The following is a 14,405-nucleotide window of genomic DNA, read 5'->3' as shown; positions in this document are numbered from 1 at the left end:
TCAAAATTAAATTTTAACTATTCAGTAACTAAGTAAAATGTTAAGATTCATTTTATTTATCATATTTGCATTAACTTCATTATTAGTGGTAATTCATAAACCCTAAGTGGCATATTACTATTTTCTATTTTCTTTAAATAGTAATAACTCAAGAAAATATTAAAAGCCAATATTATCTTGGTAATTCAAAACTTATTTACTTAAACATCTTTAGTTAACTGATGTCTACGGGAGCTTCTATTCTTGTAGACAGTGTTGGGCCTCCAAGAGCAGAGGTTTGTAGAACAGCAGCAAGTTTCCCTTAAGTGGATCACCCAAGGTTTATCGATCTCGGGGAGGAAGAGGTCAAAGATATCCCTCTCATGCAACCCTGCAACCACAAAGCAAGAAGTCTCTTGTGTCCCCAACACACCTAATAGGTGCACTAGTTCGGCGAAGAGATAGTGAAATACAGGTGGTATGAATAAGTATGAACAGTGGCAACGGCACCAGAAAAGTGCTTTGCCCAGGACAGTAAACAAGCAGTAGTAAAGCAGCAGTAGTAATGCAGCAGTAGTAACGCAGTAAAACAGTAAACAAGCAGCTATAGCAGTATTTAGGAACAAGGCCTAGGGAATAGACTTTCACTAGTGGACACTCTCAACTTTGATCACATAACAGAATAGATAAATGCATACTCTACACTCTTGTTGGATGATGAACACATTGCGTAGGATTACACGAACCCTCAATGCCGGAGTTAACAAGCTCCACAATTCAATATTCATATTTAAATAACCTTAGAGTGCAAGAAAGATCGACACGACTAAACCAAGTACTGACATAGCATGCACACTGTCACCTTCACGCCACGTAGGAGGAATAGATCACATCAATACTATCATAGCAATAGTTAACTTCACAATCTACAAGAGATCGTGATCATAGCATACGCCAAGTACTAACACGGATGCACACACTGTCACCATTACATCGTGTAGGAGGAATAAAACTACTTTAATAACACATCACTAGAGTAGCACATAGATAAATTGTGATACAAAACACATTGCAATCATAAAGAGATATAAATAAGCACTTCACTACGCCATTCATAACAGTGAGTAAGTATTATGTGAAATATAGCCTAAGAGACCCACACGGTGCACACACTCGTCACCTTTACACACGTGGGACAAGGAGTCTCCGGAGATCACATAAGTAAAACTCACTTGACTAGCACAATGACATCTAGATTACAAGCATCATCATATGAATCTCAATCATGTAAGGCAGCTCATGAGATTATTGTATTGAAGCACATAGGAGAGAGATGAACCACATAGCTACCGGTACAGCCCCGAGCCTCGATGGAGAACTACTCCCTCCTCATGGGAGCAGCAGGCGGTGATGAAGATGGCGGTGGAGATGGCAGCGGTGTCGATGGAGAAGCCTTCCGGAGGCACTTCCCCGCTCCGGCAGGGTGCCGGAACAGAGACTCCTGTCCCCCAGATCTTGGCTTCGCGATGGCGGCGGCTCTGGAAGGTTTTCCGTATCGTGGTTTTTCGCCTCAGGGTTTTCGCGACGGAGGCTTTAAATAGGCGGAAGGGCAGCCTCGGAGGGGGCCTGGGCGGCCCACACCACAGGCTGGCGTGGCCAGGGCCCAGGCCGCGCCACCCTATCATCTGGGGCCCACAGGGACCCCCTCTGGCGGCTCTCGGGTGTTCTGGATGCTTCCGGTGAAAATAGGAACCTGGGTCTTGATTTCGTCCGATTCCGAGAATATTTCGTTACTAGGATTTCTGAAACCAAAAACAGCGTAAAACAAGAATCGGCACTTCGGCATCTTGTTAATAGGTTAGTTCCAGAAAATGCACGAATATGACATAAAGTGTGCATAAAACATGTAGGTATCATCAATAATATGGCATAGAACATAAGAAATTATCGATACGTCGGAGACGTATCAAGCATCCCCAAGCTTAGTTCTGCTCGTCCCGAGCAGGTAAAACGATAACAAAAGATAATTTCTGAAGTGACATGCCATCATAACCTTGATCATACTATTTGTAAACATATGTAGTGGATGCAGCGATCAAAACAATGGTAATCTCATGAGTAAACAAGTGAATCATAAAGCAAAGACTTTTCATGAATAGTACTTCAAGACAAGCATCAATAAGTCTTGCATAAGAGTTAACTCATAAAGCAATAAATCAAAGTAAAGGTATTGAAGCAACACAAAGGAAGATTAAGTTTCAGCGGTTGCTTTCAACTTATAACATGCATATCTCATGGATAATTGTCAACATAGAGTAATATAACAAGTACAATATGCAAGTATGTAGGAATCAATGCACAGCTCACACAAGTGTTTGCTTCTTGAGGTGGAGAGAGATAGGTGAACTGACTCAACATAAAAGTAAAAAGAATGGTCCTTCAAAGAGGAAAGCATCGATTGCTATATTTGTGCTAGAGCTTTTATTTTGAAAACATGAAACAATTTTGTCAACGGTAGTAATAAAGCATATGAGTTATGTAAATTATATCTTACAAGTTGCAAGTCTCATGCATAGTATACTAATAGTGCCCGCACCTTGTCCTAATTAGCTTGAACTACCGGATCTTTGCAATGCACATGTTTTAACCAAGTGTCACAATGGGGTACCTCCATGCCGCCTGTACAAAGGTCTAAGGAGAAAGCTCGCATTTTGGATTTCTCGCTTTTGATTATTCTCAACTTAGACATCCATACCGGGACAACATGGACAACGTGATAATGGACTCCTCTTTAATGCATAAGCATGTGGCAACAATTATTATTCTCATATGATATTGAGGATATATGTCCAAGACTCGAAACTTCCACCATGAATCATGGCTTTAGTTAGCGGCCCAATGTTCTTCTCTAACAATATGCATGCTCCAACCATAAAGGTGGTAGATCTCTCTTACTTCGGACAAGACGGACATGCATAGCAACTCACATGATTTTCAACAAAGAATAGTTGATGGCGTCCCCGTAAAACATGGTTATCGCACAACAAGCAACTTAATAAGAGATAAAGTGCATAAGTACATATTCAATACCACAATAGTTTTTAAGCTATTTGTCCCATGAACTATATATTGCAAAGGTGAATGATGGAATTTTAAAGGTAGCACTCAAGAAATTTACTTTGGAATGGCGGATAAATACCATGTAGTAGGTAGGTATGGTGGACACAAATGACATAGTGGTTGGCTCAAGTATTTTGGATGCATGAGAAGTATTCCCTCTCGATACAAGGTTTAGGCTAGCAATGTTATTTGAAACAAACACAAGGATGAACGGTGCAGCAAAACTCACATAAAAGACATATTGTAAACATTATAAGACTCTACACCGTCTTCCTTGTTGTTCAAAACTCAATACTAGATATTATCTAGACTCTAGAGAAACCAAATATGCAAACCAAATTAGCAAGCTCTAAGTGTTTCTTCATTAATGGGTGCAAAGTATATGATGCAAGAGCTTAAACATGAGCACAACAATTGCCAAGTATCAAATTATCCAAGACATTTTAGAGTTACTACATGTAGTATTTTCCAATTCCAACCATATAACAATTTAACGAAGAAGAAACTTCGCCATGAATACTATGAGTAGAGCCTAAGGACATACTTGTCCATATGCTACAGCGGAGCGTGTCTCTCTCCCATAAAGTGAATGCTAGGATCCATTTTATTCAAACAAAACAAAAACAAAAACAAACCGACGCTCCAAGCAAAGTGCATAAGATGTGACGGAATAAAAATATAGTTTCAGGGGAGGAACCTGATAATGTTGTCGATGAAGAAGGGGATGCCTTGGGCATCCCCAAGCTTAGACGCTTGAGTCTTCTTAGAATATGCAGGGGTGAACCACCGGGGCATCCCCAAGCTTAGAGCTTTCACTCTTTTTGATCATAGTATATCATCCTCCTCTCTTGACCCTTGAAAACTTCCTCCACACCAAACTCGAAACAACTCATTAGAGGGTTAGTGCACAATAAAAATTCACATGTTCGGAGGTGACACAATCATTCTTAACACTTCGGACATTGCATAAAGCTACTGGACATTAATGGATCAAAGAAATTCATCCAACATAGCAAAAGAGGCAATGCGAAATAAAAGGCAGAATCTGTCAAAACAGAACAGTCCATAAATATGGATTTTATTAGGCCACCAGACTTGCTCAAATGAAAATTCTCAAATTGAATGAAAGTTGCGTACATATCTGAGGATCATGCACGTAAATTGGCTTAATTTTCTGAGCTACCTACAGGGAGGTAGACCCAGATTCGTGACAACAAAGAAATCTGGAACTGCGCAGTAATCCAAATCTAGTATCAACCTTTCTATCAACGACTTCACTTGGCACAACAAAACACAAAACTAAGATAAGGAGAGGTTGCTACAGTAGTAAACAACTTCCAAGACACAAATATAAAACAAAGTACTGTAGCAAAATAACACATGGGTTATCTCCCAAGAAGTTCTTTCTTTATAGCCGTTAAGATGGGCTCAGCAGTTTTAATGATGCACTCGCAAGAAATAGTATTTGAAGCAAAAGAGAGCATCAAGAGGCAAATACGAAACACATTTAAGTCTAACATGCTTCCTATGCATAGGAATCTTGTAAATAAACAAGTTCATGAAGAGCAAAGTAACAAGCATAGGAAGATAAAACAAGTGTAGCTTCAAAAATTTCAGCACATAGAGAGGCATTTTAGTAACATGAAAATTTCTACAACCATATTTTCCTCTCTCATAATAACTTTCAGTAGCAACATGAGCAAACTCAACAATATAACTATCACATAAAGCATTCTTATCATGAGTCTCATGCATAAAATTATTACTCTCCACATAAGCATAATCAATTTTATTAGTTGTAGTGGGAGCAAATTCAACAAAGTAGCTATCATTATTATTCTCATCATCAAATATAGGAGGCATAGTATAATCATAACAAGCTTTATCCTCCATAGTAGGTGGCACCAAAAGACCACTATCATTATCATCATAAATAGGAGGTAAAGTATCATCAAAGAAAATTTTCTCCTCAATGCTTGGGGGACTAAAAAGATCATGAAAACCAGCTTCCCCAAGCTTAGAACTTTCTATATCATTATCAACAATGGTGTTCAAAGCGTTCATACTAATATTACTACCAACGATGCAAATAAGATTTCATAGGTTTTTTAATTTTCGCATCAAACAATCCATGTCTTAAATCAGGAAATAGAATAAGAAGCTCATTGTTGTCCATTATGCCAAACTAGTGTAAACAAGAAACAAAAAGATGCAATTGCAGGATCTAAAGGAAATAGCTTCGAGCACACACACAACGCTAACAGAAAAGTACTTTACCTGAGACCGGAGTATGAGAGCCTTTTACCTTTCCTCCCCGGCAACGGCGCCAGAAAAGTGCTTGATGTCTACGGGAGCTTCTATTCTTGTAGACAGTATTGGGCCTCCAAGAGCAGAGGTTTGTAGAACAGCAAGCAAGTTTCCTTAAGTGGATCACCCAAGGTTTATCGATCTCAGGGAGGAAGAGGTCAAAGATATCCCTCTCATGCAACCCCGCAACCACAAAGCAAGAAGTCTCTTGTGTCCCCAACACACCTAATAGGTGCACTAGTTCGGCGAAGAGATAGTGAAATACAGGTGGTATGAATAAGTATGAACAAAGGCAACGGCACCGTAAAAGTGCTTTGCCCAGGACAAGAAACAAGCAGTAGTAAAGCAGACAGTAGTAATGCAGCAGAAGAGTAACGCAAAGAAACAAGAAACAAGCAACTATAGCAGTATTTAGGAACAAGGCCTAGGGAATAGACTTTCACTAGTGGACACTCTCAACTTTGATCACATAACGTAATAGATAAATGCATACTCTACACTCTTGTTGGATGATGAACACATTGCGTAGGATTACATGAACCCTCAATGCCGGAGTTAACAAGCTCCACAATTCAATGTTCATATTTAAATAACCTTAGAGTGCAAGAAAGATCGACACGACTAAACCAAGTACTAACATAGCATGCACACTGTCACCTTCACGCCACGTAGGAGGAATAGATCACATCAATACTATCATAGCAATAGTTAACTTCACAATCTACAAGAGATCGTGATCATAGCATACGCCAAGTACTAACACGGATGCACACACCGTCACCATTACATCGTGTAGGAGGAATAAAACTACTTTAATAACACATCACTAGAGTAGCACATAGATAAATTGTGATACAAAACACATTGCAATCATAAAGAGATATAAATAAGCACTTCACTACGCCATTCATAACAGTGAGTAAGTATTCTGTGAAATATAGCCTAAGAGACCCACACGGTGCACACACTGTCACCTTTACACACCTGGGACAAGGAGTCTCCGGAGATCACATAAGTAAAACTCACTTGACTAGCACAATGACATCTAGATTACAAGCATCATCATATGAATCTCAATCATGTAAGGCAGCTCATGAGATTATTGTATTGAAGCACATAGGAGAGAGATAAACCACATAGCTACCGGTACAGCCCCGAGCCTCGATGGAGAACTACTCCCTCCTCATGGGAGCAGCAGCGGTGATGAAGATGGCGGTGGAGATGGCAGCGGTGTCGATGGAGAAGCCTTCCGGGGCACTTCCCCGCTCCGGCAGGGTGCCGGAACGCAGACTCCGTCCCCCGCATCTTGGCTTCGCGATGGCGGCGGCTCCGGAAGGTTTTCCGTATCGTGGTTTTTCGCCTCGTGGTTTTCGCGACGGAGGCTTTAAATAGGCGGAAGGGCAGCCTCGGAGGGGGCCCGGGCGGCCCACACCACAGCTGGTGCGGCCGGGGCCCGGGCCGCGCCACCCTATCATCTCGGGGCCCACAGGGACCCCTCCGGCGGCTCTCGGGTGTTCCGGATGCTTCCGGTGAAAATAGGAACCCGGGTCTTGATTTCGTCCGATTCCGAGAATATTTCGTTACTAGGATTTCGAAACCAAAAACAGCAGAAAACAACAACCGGCACTTCGGCATCTTGTTAATAGGTTAGTTCCAGAAAATGCACGAATATGACATAAAGTGTGCATAAAACATGTAGGTATCATCAATAATATGGCATAGAACATAAGAAATTATCGATACGTCGGAGACGTATCATTAACAAGTCATTATTTTAAAACCTAACAATAATTAGGAAACCCTGATTTCTAATTAAACCCTAACTAGTAATTAGTTTAATTCTTAAACCCTCTAAAAATTAATAGCATGTTAAAATTATTAATAACTTTATTCCAAGTACTTAATCACATTAATTCTAGTACCAAGGATTACCTTAAGAATTGAATCATAATTTAGAAACCCTAGTTTTATTATAAGTTAGAATCTGGATTCCATTATTTCATGTGATCATGTCAAAATGTTTTAAACCCTAAAACCTTAGTTGCTTATCACATGTGATCATGTGAATGTCACCTTATATAGAGAACCATATTATGTGACCAACAAATACAAGACATGATCCACTAGCATAAAACCAAGTCACATGAAATTATCATTTCATGTTCCTATTCTTACTTAAAACCTACATGATGCACTAGTATCACCTAGGTATAAACCCTAACTTGTTAATTGAATTAGTACCATTGATCACCACTCCTATATACCATACCATTAAGATCAACCTCAATCATTAAACCCTAGTAGAACCATAATGATAAACCCTAGTATCAACTTTGTGTAGCAAATCACATCACATGTTCCTATCCAACTAAACCTTACTTAGGAAATGATAAACCACTTAGCTTAGAAACTATTAGAGATTATTTGGTAAAGCAAATATGAAGTCATAGTAAACCCTAACTCATAGCAACACCTTGATAACCATCCTTTGATATGATGCTTAGGAGAAACCATAGTAATAAACCTACTAATACTTGCTACATGTAGATCACTTCTACTTAAGCACCAACCAGTCCTATTAGTAAACCCTAATAGCACTTAGCTCCTATTTAAAGTAGTTCATATTCTTATTTTAACATGTTCTTCAAAAGTTATTCTTTTGAAGTACAAATGTCAATCAAACCTTAGAAGCCCTATCCTTCTTTGAAATACCTATTATCACTTAAACAACATGTTCTTCAAAAGTTATTCTTTTGAAGTATAGTATAAGTAATCATCAACCATGTTCTGTAGAACTTAAAATTAACAACTTGCTTCTTTATCTATTATTCCACCATTATTCTTTATGTGTATGATTGTTATGATGTCTTATATCACTTGATTATGATGCTAATATAACCAAACCCTAATAAGAACCTTGTTGAGAACCATTCTAAAAGTGCAACCAACCCTAAAGAAATCTTTACAACTCATACATCCTAAATCATCGAGGTTAGGTTACGCTCGGGACGATTGCATCTCATATTATGCATTATAGCATCTTTGCCAGTTCTTTAAACATTGTCCTTACTGGACGATGATGGTATTTCAGCATTTGGAGTTATCACGTATCGAAGCTTTTGCCTGCATAATCTTGCAGTCAAGAAAGGCAAGTTCATCGCTTGCTCATGTCATTTGATTATTTGTATCAAACTATATGCAAAGTACTATACTTATCACTCATGCATTGAAAAGCAAAGTATTATTTTACAATTATGAATATGACTATGTGGTGGGCAATGGAACCATGGTATGTGTTGATATGGTGGAGGTTCCATTGCATGGGTACTACTCATCTAGGACTAAGTACCAATGCCGTCCAGATGATTCTAGCGCCGTACATATCGCGTTGACCATAAGATCTATAATGGCTCTGGGAAGTCAGCCGTATCTTTTCCCTTCGCACGCCAACGGATTGGTAGAGCCGCGGGTGTTGGAGGCACCGCCGTAGGTTGGGATAGCCTTTTAAATCCCCATCCGTGTGTGATGTCGGGCTCTACGATCTATGATGGATTGTCCAAAGTGCACCGTGAGTAAAGCCGTATTATCGGGAGAAGTCTACCGGGGTGTACGGTGGACAAAAGGGTGGGTTTGCAGGGTCGCGGAGAAGGCAAGTGATTGGCTTGGACCTTACACCTGGCCCCACACCAAGGAAGTGTGGACGGGAACGATCACCCGGTTGGTATCAAGGATAAGTTCTCTTATGGGAAAAGTAACGCACCTCTGCAGAGGATACCGAATTGTGACTCGTCACTCCTCGTTCCGGGAAGGGAACTGCGAACGCGGCAGGAAAGGAACTCCACGAAGTTCCGTTCAACTCCGTGAAGACCGACGGGCATAGTTTTCGGAATAAAATAAACCTTTTGAAGAAATGTTTATGAAAACTTGCATTGGCCTATGACTTTCCGGTCTATGGCCGTAGCTAGTGCATGATACACCTATTTCCTAATATGAACTTGCCGAGTACGCTCGTACTCATTCCCTCCCATTTGAACCCCTTCTTAGATCAAGGCACCGAAGGAGAAACTACCGTGGAACTCGAAGACAAAGGAGTCAACCGCAACAAGATGAAGAATCCAATCAAAGAAGTCAATGGAGTCAACTTCGCATCGCCTATTATGGAAACCTAGACTAGTAATAGAAGGGAACCTTTCCCTAATCCTAGCACCTAAGTAGCTAGATTTCTATAGAAAGCCAAGTAGCTCTTAAACTTGAGATAGCAATAAGATAGACTACGAGTCGTTCTTCTCGGAGCTTTATTTGAAGTTTTACCTCACCGTAAAGTAGGAGGTTGTGTTGATCTTATGTAAACAGCTCGTGTGTACTTCTATAGACATACCTTGGACTCGCATATGTTTCGTTGTACCACTCGAGAGATGTAATATGAGTGGAACGGTGTTTCACTTGTGTTATGTCAACGACTTGTGTACTACACCATGCAAAGTGGTACGCTGGGTCATCACAGACTGGTATCGTAGCAAATGCTTTGACCCTAGGATTAAAACCCTTTAAAGGAGACCTATAGGTTTGGTAGTGTCTATAGGAAGTATCTTAGTTAAGCCAACTATGCTAAACCAACTATTCTTTTGACTTGAGATGGGTATTCACTTGAGAATAATCCTGACACACTTGAGTCAATCTTTCTTACCTATATTTCTTAAATGAGGTTAATTAGTTATCTTGCTTCATTCCAAAATAGTAGAACACCTTTGAAGCTTAAGATAATGGGTGGTAGTAGACCACAGTTGGTATACAACACATGGTAGTCCAAAGAGAGGATACAACCATAAGGAAGATATCCTATTGGAAGATGTATACCAAGTCATGTTATGGTTAAATAAGAGTCCTTTAAAATGTCAAATGATTGATGTTAAGTAAGGGAGATAAGTAATATGAGGTAGTATATACCTATGATGAGTCAATCATAGGAGGTAAGGAAGAGTGATAGGAGTATTTAAGTCTACTTTTCATGGTAGAGTTGGTAATCATATATGATTCACTTGAGAATCATGATGTGAGGGAGTAGAACATCATAAGTGAGTTAACAAAAGTATGATGAGGAGTAGGATTTAAGGAATAGTTCGAAAGCTTAGGCCTTAAAATCCTAATAGCTGTACCAAGTAGGTTAGAACCATAGTCCTTAATTTAAAAAAGGCTTGTTTAGAGCATATCACATAGAGGAGTCCTAGAGTTATAGGTGGTATATTCTAAACACTCATGTGTTTGGAGTAGACATGTTAGAACTAATTGTATTATAGGAAGTAGTCCTCAATAGCACAGATATTTGGTATACTATTTTATTAGTACTTCCAAAGAAAACTAGGTTAACTTCAACTATTCAAGCCATTTTGTTTCAAGTTGTCTCATTACAAATGTGCAATTGAGATAAATGTTGAGACAAATAGTAGAAATTCACGTATTCGTGCTAAGTATCACGACCTAAACCTATCTTATGTGGTGTTATATACTGCACATCTGAGCCTGATGTTTAGGGATGCCTTACCCAACTATTATATTCAGGCATATAATGATGTGTATTATAAGCACAAAGCTGGATTTTCTTGAATTTTATTGGATTTTCATTGTTTGACTAGATCCATACATGAAGTTTGACTTTGATATGCAAATGCATGTTGCAATATCAAGCTCTTACTTGATGTTATAGGTCTAGAGGGTAAAGATATTCGTGTGAGGAAGTGACGAATTCTGAAGATTTTGAAGACAAGATGAAGGCTCACTAGAAGAAGGAAGTAAAGTGTGGGAAGTAACCACAACAATCTGATGGAAGGACCAATCAAACTCACTTTTATCCTTAACCAAGGAATACTTCAACATGGAAGTACCATGAAAGTGAGAAAAATAGTGAATATGGAGCTGTAGAAGTGGAGCCATATTCATTATGGAAGAAGGGATTGCAAGTAGAGTCACTTACGATTCTATCTTCATAGTATCAACAAGTGGTTATCTTGCAAAACAAACCCTAGAAGAAGGAAAATAGACAAGTGAAGTCGCAGCTGGTATAATAAAATCGCAGCTGATATAGCATAATCGTGAAGAGAAAGTATGTGAAGTGAGGTATATGTTAACTAAAACTATAAAAGTAGCCACAGCTGGTAGGTAGATATTGACTAGAACCCTAACATAGCCATAGCTGGTATCCAATAAGCCACATCTGGTACTAGGTAGTCTGCAACTGGTACCAGATAACCCACCGCCTGAACATTTCTTTACCCTAAAAGAAAGGGGGATTCCGCAGCTAGTATTTCACAGCTGGTATCTCGTGGTTGGTAAATATTTAGTCGGAGGATTCATAATGGATACCCACAACTGTGTGGATACACCACAAAGAATTCTTCGTGAGACTTTAGAAAGGTACAAAATATAAACCAAACTTAAACCAACTACCTAACCTTGGAGTTTAATGATTAGAAGAAAGGAAGTTGGAAGATCATTAGTAAACTCCAAGGGGGAGAGGAAGGCTGAATGAGAAGTATTAAGATATAATATTTGGAGTATGGTGGGCCAAGAAAAAGGTCTGAACTGAGAGGAAGTCCGATCTTATTTTTTATAAGGTTGTTGGGAAGTACCCATATAAAAGTACACTCAGGAGATTGTCAGACCAGAAGCCGAGGTTTATATATTGAAGAAGTAAGGGTTAGACCTTAACTTGAGGGGTAATTGTAATTACTCCAAAACCAAGAGAACTTAAGTAAGCTTAAGATAATGAAGTTGGATGAAGAAGAGGTCGGAGGACAATCAAAGCTTAAGAATATACTATACGAAAGAGTTTGACCATACTAAAACATAATCCTATTAGAAAGATTCCTTTCATGAAACCTAAAGAAACCAAAGGGAAGATAATTAGTATAAACTAGAAGCCATGATTGGATGGACTAAATGAGTCGAATCCATTAGTAGGACTAAACAACCAGGATCATTCCTATTGTAAATACCATACCAAGTACCATTACTTTCGTTATGGTAGTAAGGGAAAACAATACCCTACCTTAAGTGAATCTTTTAGAATTAAGGTTTAGACATCACAGCTGCTACACCATAGTGCCATATTGCACCGCAGTTGGATTATCGCAGCTGGTAGAACCAAGTTTTGAGTACCCAGATAGGAAGCTATCACCACAACCATTAGTAAAGTCCATTAGCATAAGAAGATGTCCTAATCCAAGAATCTTTGGAGAGTAAGCCTATAAGCTTAGAGTGTTGGAAGGAATCATAGAATTGAAGAAAGTATCAGTGCCAGATATCAAAGGACTTCATGAAGGATCAAGACAAGGGATATATTCAACTATATCTAGTGTGATCACCATGGAGTTGAAGGATGGTGATCTGTTCAAGACATTTCAACGTTCCGAAACATGAGAGCGTTCGAACTTCGGGACGAAGTTCAGTTTAAGGGGGAGAGGCTGTAATATCCCAGGTTTAGAGGCAATAAAATGAGGGAACACCAAAGTGTGCATTGCATTCATGCATAGAAAATCCGGGGAATTTTCGCGCTTTCAAACAAAACTTACCACGAGAATCGAAGTTTCACTTGACTTGCTCGGAATTGAAGTAGATCATCAAGTCAAGCGCTATAAACTTCACTGTGATCTTTGCTAAAACCTTGTTTTGGGTAGAGATGATTGTGATCTATGGATTAGATCAAATGGAATTAGATTTACAACAACACATTCTTTAAGAATCAAACCCTAACTTATTAACACTTAAAAGTTAGCAACTACCTTTGTGTGTAATTTAATTCACTTATAAATAAGGTAAACCACAGGGGTCTAAAGTGCATAAAAGCCACACATTCTTATTTAAATCATAACTTATTAAGTATATGGAATATCATAAAACTAAATCCATTTACATTACGAATTATAGTTCAAACTATTTGAATAAAACTAACTATGAGTATTTTGAAACTCATAGGATCATGCCTAGATGAATTCAAACACCAACTATCCAAACTTGAGAAATAACCCTCAACCTTAACCTTTTTACCAATATTATAATGTAAATCCAATCAAAGATGGTATGATGACTCATCCACGATAATAAAACCATCCACATGATATTTAGTAGCAAATGCCACTTGGCTATCCAAAAATAAATCATATGAGAGGATAATCTCTATGCCATGTGGGATGAAAATATCTACATGACTTGCTTTCCAAGCTATGCCACCTCATGCTCAAAGGATTGCTATGGATGAGGGCATGACAACCAAGCACCTTACTCATCAAACCAACACAAGAGTCACCACCTATGTGTCATGATACTAGAGCTTGCCCAAGCCTATAAATAGAGCCACACCCTTCATCCATTTGCTCATCAAGTACCATGATACATGGGAACAAACACATAGAGCCACTCCATGTGAAATAGCTAGGATCAAGATCAAGAAGCTAGGAGGTGGAGGCATACCACAAGATGCAGGTTTATTCAGATTTCCTGAAGAACAAGCTACAGAAGATACCAAGGTAGAATTCCTAGGCAAACCATATATTTAGAGGATAATATCATCATCTCTTGAGTAGGACCTTAGGATATTCCAAGACATTGAGAAGTGAGAGAAGTTATAATACTAATCATAGCCATGCCCATACAAGAATACTAGAGTAGTACTAATCCCAGTTGTTCAAGTCAATATTTAATCTTGGAGGTGAGAACCCTATTCCAATAACAATACCTTAGAAAACCAATTCCATAATCATCACAACTTAGTATTAATTATAAACCCTAAGAAGCTAGGATGAGTGTGATGAGAGGAATAATAAGGAGGGATTAGTGAGGAATGAGTGGATCTTGTCTAATGCATGATCATAACTTGTAGATATAGATGATAAGTTAAATCATATGATCACTAGATCTTATCTATCACATAAAATAATAAGTATATCACTAGTAGTTAACCCAAGACCAATCCTCATGCCTTGTGTGGAGGAGTAACCCTAGCT

This window comes from Lolium rigidum, chromosome 3 (assembly GCF_022539505.1).
Source record: "Lolium rigidum isolate FL_2022 chromosome 3, APGP_CSIRO_Lrig_0.1, whole genome shotgun sequence".
NCBI lineage: Eukaryota > Viridiplantae > Streptophyta > Magnoliopsida > Poales > Poaceae > Lolium > Lolium rigidum.
The sequence above is the reverse complement of the archived record's forward strand: the minus strand, read 5'-3'. Positions refer to the sequence as shown.